Genomic DNA, 9,054 nt, shown 5'->3' on the forward strand with positions numbered 1-9,054 from the left:
GGCTGACATCGAGGTCTGCGCTGTCATAGTGGCAGTCATTCAGCTCACACCACAGCTGCGGTTAGCTACGAGCGTGTGTGCGTGTGTGTGTGTGTGTGTGTGTGTGTGTGTGTGTGTGTGTGTGTGTGTGTGTGTGTGTGTGTGTGTGTGTGTGTGTGTGTGTGTGTTTGCGCGCTTGCGTACGTGCGTGCGCGCGCGCTTGTGTGTGCGTGTATTGTGTGTGCGCGCGCGCGCGCGCGCGCGTGTGTGTGTGTGTGTGTGTGTGTGTGTGTGTGTGTGTGTGTGTGGTGTGTGTGTGTGTGTGTGTGTGTGTGTTTGAGAGCTACAGTCGGTGGACACATTTAATACGACTGGAGAAAAGTTTATACTATTGCAGTGCAGGTTCGTGTAGAAGGAATCCGTTCCAACACGCAGTTTGAACCGCGAGCGAGGACACGAGGGCGGGTGTTCCCGGCGTGCGGAAGCGTTCTGATTAATATTAGTGTGGGGGAAACAGTACAGTAGAGGCGTTATGACTAGTAATGCGATTTAATAAGTAACAGTGGAATTCGCCTGAAAAAAATCCTAAAAGGATTTTTCTTTTGTTCTTTAGAATAGGCGTACCTACTTGTTGGTGTGTTGAACGCCTCTTTCTATCAATGAGACTTGGCCTGTGTCCAAAATGAACACAAGGTTAAATATAAAGGTACGTTTTAGTAACTTATAGCCCTATATATATTCACAAGGAATGTGTGAGACATTTGCTGAGCTCGTATATGGGCTACAATTTCCACCGGGCAATCATGCTCAAAGGAGGAAAAAAAAGAACGAAAATATTATCTTCAGAATGACCTCACCAGTTTGGGAATATTAGTTTTTTCAATGAGAAATACCTTGGCTTCACTCCATAACACGCTATACGGTAGATATATCTTGTTAAACAGTAGGCCTACTATAATACAGAGAACAACTCAGAGGGGCCTATGTGCATTTTTCAACATCCCATGAAGCTTTTCAATTAATGTTAAATGTAACCATGCTAATACAATTCCATTAAAATAACTTGTGCTTATCCTCTCGAGGCTCTGTTTTATCTGTTGTTTTGCATAAAGCTAACAATTCTCTCAAGTTTGTAGTTTGTTTTCTTCAACTGACCTTTTTCAGCTGCTGCTGCTGCTGCTGCATAAATAGGCTAGCAGCAGCTATTTATTTGTTACCCCTTTTTCCAGAATTTAGCTTATTAAGAAAAATACAGCGTAACATCTTATGATAACTTTAATGAGTTGTGAATTGATCAGATAGTTGGAAGGCAGAACGAAGCCAGCACGGGGCTTCGTTCCAAGGCCGCAGCGAGTGCCGTGTGTCCTTGCAGGAGCCAGCCGCTCTCAGTACCTTTCCTAAGTTAAAGACTTTATATCCTTTTTTCTGAACGACATTGTATGGTTATTTTACACAGACTGGGTTTAAATAAGCTTCTGGGACCTATAGTCTTAAGGACCAAATTATAACGAATTTTCTAATCATTTGATTCATTATTGATGTAATACATTACAGGGTTTCATCTTAAAATGTATATTTCATTTCCAAAACCTGCTAAGACTTTAAAGAGAAAGATTGAATGTTAGGTTCAGACGCAGACCTACCGCAGTGGTCCATTTAAAATAAAAATGGTTTATGAGAGTCAACAGAAAAGCCAACAGTTGTGGCCAAATAATAAAGCTGTTTGACTATGCGGAAAAATTCCCCACTATATTATTACACCGGTAGGCTAACAATTTAAAGACTCATTGCATTGCAAATTCTTCTAACTTCTAAATCATCGATTAATGCAAATAATTTCGAAATAAAAATGCATAAAAACCCAGGGATGGAATTGAAAACGGCCCTACAAGTCACCCTTCAAATATGAGGCTTGGCCAATGCTTAGTGCCATAGGTTGGTCGTTTAATTGTGTGGTTTTTGAACAAAACAAACTTTAATAGTGACCTGGAGGTGTCAGAATCGATAGATATCTGAATGTGTAATTAGGTCCGGCACAAGGGCATGTTTAGTATAGATTCCAGAGAGTGGTAGACGCGGGACCGCATTGAGCGTCTCTTCTTTCCATTAATTAAAATGTATTGGCAACAGATCCTCTCGATGTCCGCCTGCATGCTGTCCATATGCGAAATACATATTGATTTTGTTAGACTACAGTTGGGCGTACGGTCCGACTGATATTTGTTAAACAGAAGTGATTTTTTTTGGACCCCATCGCTATGGGAATATAAGCAATGTTTCAAATGATCGCCACGCCAATGAAAGATGAGTCATATTTTTCCCGGACCGTAATGGAACGTGACAACACTCGCACCCCACCGTACGGCTGTATTTTAAACACGTTATATTCGGTTCTCTGCTTTTCCTTGTGACGCTGCAGAGTGTTTGTGCATGGGCAACCGTGTAGGCCTACGCGTGTCATCAGTAAATGGGAATATTCCAGGTCATTTTCTTCGATGTTCTTCAATTCATACCATAGGCCTATATCTAATTAACAATTATCAAACTACGACTGAAACCAACAACAAACAATGTGCCTTGTAATTAATGTTTAAAGGTCAGAAAGTAGGCTTAATGCCGGACACCGGGCATGCTGGACGCAAGGTACCATCAGCCAAATTATTAAATTTGCAAAACTGCACTGGGAGGTTATTACAGGGGAACATGGCAGCGTTTCACAACCTTGTAGGACAAAAATCATTAGCATAAAGTTTTAATGTGGTTTGAAGTTCACCGAGCCGTCGTTAATTAAAAACTTTATGCGATGTGTTCCGATATCAATTATTTCAGACTCCAGCAAGACCCCTCCAAATGTGATGTAGGCTGTAATAAACGTGGAGTGCGACTTCAGTTCAGCTCCTAACTGGGCAGCAGAGCTGTGTTTGCCTTCACACAGTGCCAACACTAGAAGCTTACTGCAACTCGCTGCAACGCTCCGCTCTTTTTTTGTACGAGAGCTTATGTCCAATTATTTACAGTTAAAGTATTTAAGATTTGGAGAACAAATGAAAACTTGAAATTCTTTCTGTCACGTAATTTGGCGAAATGCTTGAAAGCAAACACAGCAAACAGGCCTATAGTAATTGCCTCTATAGAAAAAGAATACAAATGCTGCTAGAATAAAACGGTGCTTGTAGTTGCTATTCTAGTGCGAGTGCGTAATTGATGTGCCGCTGCGCAAGATAAACCGAAAAGTTCATTATGCCTTTTGCGTGTGTCATTCGCGCAAAAACGAGATCCTATGTTCCATCATGTGTCCCCTCATAGTGTCCACACCACATTCATGTTTTCTTGCTGGCTGTACAGTTTTTGCTGTACATTAAGACAATTCATTCTAGAGTTGTTTTTATTTGTACTCAACAGCAGCAATGACTTTGGGAATCCAAGACCAATGTCAGTTTTTTACTATACGCCTTGGTACACAGTGTGTGTGTGTGTGTGTGTGTGTGTGTGTGTGTGTGTGTGTGTGTGTGTGTGTGTGTGTGTGTGTGTGTGTGTGTGTGTGTGTGTGTGTGTGTGTGTGTGTGTGTGTGTGTGTGTGTGTGTGTGTGCGTGCGTGTGTGCGTGTTATTCCTGTTCTGTTGATGCTGGGCCCTGCGTCAGCTGTAGGTTCTGGTTTCAATAGGACACAGTGATGGCGGAGGTGCTTCTGTAAGCTGAGGTGGGCCTGATCTGGTAACATACCAGTACCAGCATCACTTTACATCACGTACACCTACACACAAACACACACATCAAAACACACACTCAAACACGCTTGCTCAAGCAGACACACGCAAACTTGCTCAAACACAAACAAAATACACACAAAACACACACACAACACATACAAAGTGGCCGAAGAGCCACTGCTGGAGTTTTGGTGGAGGGCCGGCGTGGCGACTGGCCTGGGGGTGGTGGGCGTGGTGGAGGGCCAGCGTGGCGACTGTCTGGTGGAGGTGGGCGTGGTGGAGGGTCGGCGTGGCGACTGTCTGGTGGAGGTGGGAGTGGTGGAGGGCCGGCGTGGCGACTGGCCTGGGGGTGGTGGGCGTGGTGGAGGGCCGGCGTGGTGACTGTCTGGTGGAGGTGGGTTTGGTGCTGGAGGGGGGCTGGCGTGGTGACTGTCTGGTGGAGGTGGGTTTGGTGCTGGAGGGGGGCTGGCGTGGTGACTGTCTGGTGGAGGTGGGTTTGGTGCCGGTGTGGCGACTGGCCTGGTGGAGGTGGGTTTGGTGGGGATGGGTTTGGTGGAGGTGGGTTTGGTGGAGGTGGGTTTGGTGGGGATGGGTTTGGTGCTGAATAAAGGGCTGCTGGAGGCTGCGTGGCACTGCCAGCTCTGCCAGCGCTGCCAGCCAGGCAGGAGGCATGATAGTAGCCGCAGCCCGGGGGAACATTGTGTTCTTTTGCCTTATTCATGATTTCGCTTTTTTTTTGTTACCGCCGCCATCGTTCTCCGAGTGTTTCGATTGGACAGTCGCCGTGGTCTCTGAGGCTCGGCGTCTTCTTTTTATCCATCAGGCAAACACTGGCTAAGGAGGACAGTATTAATAATACAGATACCATGCACGTTAATAATGCTGGCGACGTAATAGAGTGCGGCTTTTCATCAATCGTATATTAGCTTCTAATTTGTGTATAAAGACATCTCACACTGTATTAGTGTGTGTTTATTCCGAATGTACTGTTACTCATATAAATGTATAATATAAATATATGATAGTTTGTAAAAATATGCGGTTTAATTGAGTTGCTATTTAACACATAGGCATTTGACAGCATGTGTGTGTGCACTGCAGTTTTTCTCAGATCTCAGTTCCATAAGTTGAAATCCATACTGGGGTTTCCTCTCAATTCTTATCTGTTCAGTCTTCCTGTCGGCCGGTGAAATATCCATTTCTCATGCCTTACTTACACAATTAGCACCAAGGTATGGTTGGATATGATATGATTGTATGTGTGTTCCTGTTTGCCAATAGGTAAACTGTTTTTTTTTGTGTGTGTGTGTGTGTGTGTGTGTGTGTGTGTGTGTGTGTGTGTGTGTGTGTGTGTGTGTGTGTGTGTGTGTGTGTGTGTGTATGTGTGTGTGTGTGTGTGTGTGTGTGTGTGTGTGTGTGTGTGTGTGTGTGTGTGTGTGTGTGTGTGTGAGGGTATATATTAGTGCTTTGTGTCTTTGCATCTGCAGGATCTGTATATTGGTTCCCTGTGGGTGTGTGTGTGAACCATCTTTGCCAGCCCCCGGTGTGGAATTGGTTTGGATGGAAAAGCGTCCAATCAGTGCTCGCCATAATGGATTTAGAGTTATAATGGATATAGGCTAAACCTGGCTACTAAATGGCACACACACACACAAACAACCCTGTACACACGCACACAGACAGTCCCTACACAAATGCATTAAATCCGAAGGCTCACGTCAAATATGTTATAGATAGATAGGCACGCATGTGGTAGGCTAAAATTTATTTTTCCATATGGGGGAAAATGCTTTCATTCTAAATTTATTCATATTAAGATCAAGGCGGACAAAGGGTCAATTTCATTGCTTTCTGTTGAATGTTTTTTCTGTGATATCTGAAGTAAGTGGAAGTATACAGATTAGAATATGCCTGCTGGAAATATTTCAGATTTGTCTAGACCCCTTCCTTCTCCTCTCCAACACCCCATCAATTAGCTCCTTAGTCCTTTCTTCTTCACACGGCAATCCTCAATTCTTTTTATTTTCTGCATGTTTTTCTTTTCTTTTTGTTATTTGGTGTTGGGTCGGGGGGGGGGGGGGGGGGCGGGGTCTAGGCGGTGAATGGGGCCTGCAGCGTAGCGTGAAATTAAAGCTCTTCGTTACTTTGGAGTTGCTTAAAAGAGGGCTATACGCAAATGCATGCATTCACACACCCGCCCCGCATGCTAGAGATCTAGCTCATTAGCAAAAGTGGACCCTATGTTGAGCATCAAGGACCCAATTACACAGAGTTTGGCATGGATGGGGGTGTGGGGGGACCTGAGTTTGGGAGATTTAGCTCTGACGCAGATGCATCCTGTGCGTTGTGTGTAAACAGTCAGTGCTTTGTCCCTTAGAAGTAGGCCAGCATGCTCACTGTGGCCCCTCCCGTAACGAGATCACAAATACAAATACAAATACTATAACTTATACCAACTGAAATGAAGATCGGGGCCATTCACTATCACGTTGCTCCATGTAAATGTGATTGATTAAATGATCATTACAAGTCATGCTACAGGTTCGCATAAGGAGAAGAATTACACTGAAAACTGCAAGTAGTAATCATCGTCAGCTGGCCTGCTTCATGTGCCTTTGATGCGAGTCAGTGTCTGTATTGTTTGGCCAGAGGCCCTCCCACTGGTTTCTGTCTGTGTAATGTATACAGTGAGCATAGTCAGATCATAGTTCATAGGAAAATATTTGACGCCGCACCATGCTGTGTTGAATGACTACCAAAGGTCATTTATTTTCTGCCTTGCTCTGTCCTCTGTGTGTGTGTGTGTGTGTGTGTGTGTGTGTGTGTGTGTGTGTGTGTGTGTGTGTGTGTGTGTGTGTGTGTGTGTGTGTGTGTGTAGTGTGTGTGTGTGTGTGTGTGTGTGTGTGTGTGTGTGTGTGTGTGTGTGTGTGTGTGTGTGTGTGTTTGCTTGCCTGGGTTTATGTTTGTATATATTGTATGGGCCTCTCTGTATGCATGTGCATTAACATCTGTGTGCATGTGGGTGACGTGAGTCTTTGTGTGTGTATGTATGTGTGTGTGTGTGTGTGTGTGTGTGTGTGTGCGTAGACAGCACCAACTTCCTGGCTTAAGCTGACATATCCAATAGGCCTACTGCATAGTTGATACTTGGGGAAACGGTATGTGGAAAAGTTCCTGTGTGCACAGTCTTCCAACCACGCCTTCGCTAACATGCAGTAATACACAAAGTTGTGCACACACCCACACACCACATGCATGCACTCACATATGCATACACACACATACACACACTTCTTGTTCTCTGTGACAGTTGGCCATATATGCCTGCAGTCTCTACTAACCAGCCAGTGACTCCAGTCTCTCCCTCAGACTTTGGAACGAGTCGCTCTCTTTCTCTCTCTATCTTGGAATACTATCTCTCTCTCTCTCTCTCTCTCTCTCTCTCTCTCTCTCTCTCTCTCTCTCTCTCTCTCTCTCTCTCTCTCTCTCTCTCTCTCTCTCTCTCTCCCTGTCTGTCTGTCTGTGGTGGCACTGTTGAACACTTTAGCTCTCTTTCTGTCTTTCTCTCTCTCTCACTCTCACCCTCTCCCTGGCAGTTTGCCAGTGGTGGAAAAATCTATAAGCCATTGCGTAATATACAATATCTTTACCTCAGCTGAACCCGGCACACTAGATCAACAGCTGTGTGAGCACACCACAGAAAGAGAGGGGGGGTGGGATTCAGAGACTCTATATGGGCATGCGGTGTGTGTCTGTGGGTGTGAGTGAGAGAGATAGGGAGAGAGAGAGAGGATAGAGAGAGTTCAGTTGGAGTTTTCTGTGGACTCCCAATGCACAGTATAGTCACACAACTTCGATCAGAACTATGAGAGAACGTAACCTAGGTGAGTCGGCATTCAGGGCCTCGCTTACTGGGAATTATGGGATTCGGCTGAAGAGCTAGGCCATTCATGCCTCATTACTGAATGGCCATTCATGCCTCATCTCCCAACTGGGAGATGCCGCAGAAATCGAATGAGAGCCGTGTTTTGGTTTAAGGATGCAAATGAACACTTCAGTACTTCCAAGACTAGCGGGGTGAATAATATTGATTTGTGTGCCCCTCGACATCGGTGCATATCACAAGTATGGTCTCTTCATGCGTTCCTGGCTCCATGCATCAGACAGTACCGGGCCCCCTCTCTCGAAGCGCTCTCCATTTTCTTATTTTAGGTCTGTCGCTTTTGGCACGGGCATTTCTTTTTCAGGAGGATCTATCTGACCTCTGACCCCTGGCAGTAATGTGATCCGGCGTATGCCTCTGAGCACCTGTGGCTACCGTTACTCTGCCGCACGCTCAGCCCCGGGAGCCCCACCGTCTCACTCAGACCCCAGCCCCCGCCTGACGGGATCCACTCAGCCAACGAACGATTGCGGCTATTATAAAATCTCATGGCGGCTCGTGTCATTTTTTTGATGACGTTAATTATTACTAAATGCTCTGTAATGAAGACTGATAATCTGCATATGGATTGGGAAAGCAGCCTGATCTCACCCTGTGGCGAGTGAATGAACAACCGTCTTCAATACAAAACACACACAGATGTATGCCGAGTGCAACGAGCTCACCACAGAGCTCAACTGTAAGGCCCCCGGGCTCCCATTGGTCCGCCCCGTCCTCCGTGTCAGTTTGTCTCATTTCTCTGTGGTGGTTTTGGGGGGGGGAGGATGTGTGGTGTGTCACTGAATGGGATGTGCCCATGTGCGCTAAGATGAATTTGTTGTATCCTTGGAGGTGTGTGCACAAGAGCATGCACAAGAGTGCACACCAAGAAATTGGTGGGCCAAGATACAAGGAGGGAGAGAAGGGGGGGGGGGGGGGGGCAAGCTATGGCGGGACGAGCGCACAGTGCCGTGCACAGAGTGGTGTGCACGGGTGGCAGGATTCCAGGCTGTTGGTGAAAACGTGTGTGTTTAAAGTACACACAGTCCTAATTATGCTGATTTAAGCATTCTTGCGGTCCTCCCTCTGGCTTGTGGCTAGTTAACTGGCGCAGGGGCGTCCACAGAGAGAGAGGGAGGGGGAGAGAGAGAGAGAGAGAGAGAGAGAGAGAGAGAGAGAGAGAGAGAGAGAGAGAGAGAGAGAGAGAGAGAGAGAGAGAGAGAGAGAGAGAGAGAGAGAGAGAGAGGAGAGAGAGATGAGAGAGAGAGAGAGAGGAGAGAGAGAGAGAGAGAGAGAGAGAGAAACAAAGCGGGAGAGATGGTTTTATGAACACAGAGCAGGATGAGCTGAAAGATTGTGAGTGATGAAAAGACAGAGAAGGAGTGAAATCAAGACGTGTGCTTTGAGAAAAGGAGAGAAAAGCGACTGAGAGAATCTACACTG

At 45.9% G+C, this 9,054-nt stretch overlaps 1 protein-coding gene and 1 long non-coding RNA gene across 3 annotated transcripts in view; both read left to right on the plus strand.

Moving 5' to 3' along the window:
• The window catches only part of LOC132453927 (uncharacterized), a 5,606-nt gene extending 485 nt beyond the window's left edge, over nucleotides 1-5,121 (plus strand). Inside the window, exons 1-3 of the long non-coding RNA XR_009524841.1 lie at nucleotides 1-3,914; nucleotides 3,999-4,083; nucleotides 4,180-5,121. The exon at nucleotides 1-3,914 is cut by the window's left edge and continues 485 nt beyond it. This is a non-coding gene — a long non-coding RNA (uncharacterized LOC132453927). The remainder of the gene's footprint in view (nucleotides 3,915-3,998; nucleotides 4,084-4,179) is intronic.
• The window catches only part of LOC132453924 (nuclear factor 1), a 30,688-nt gene that overhangs the window by 11,530 nt on the left and 10,104 nt on the right, over nucleotides 1-9,054 (plus strand). The window lies entirely within an intron of this gene.

This window comes from Gadus macrocephalus, chromosome 3, assembly GCF_031168955.1.
Source record: "Gadus macrocephalus chromosome 3, ASM3116895v1".
Lineage (NCBI taxonomy): Eukaryota > Metazoa > Chordata > Actinopteri > Gadiformes > Gadidae > Gadus > Gadus macrocephalus.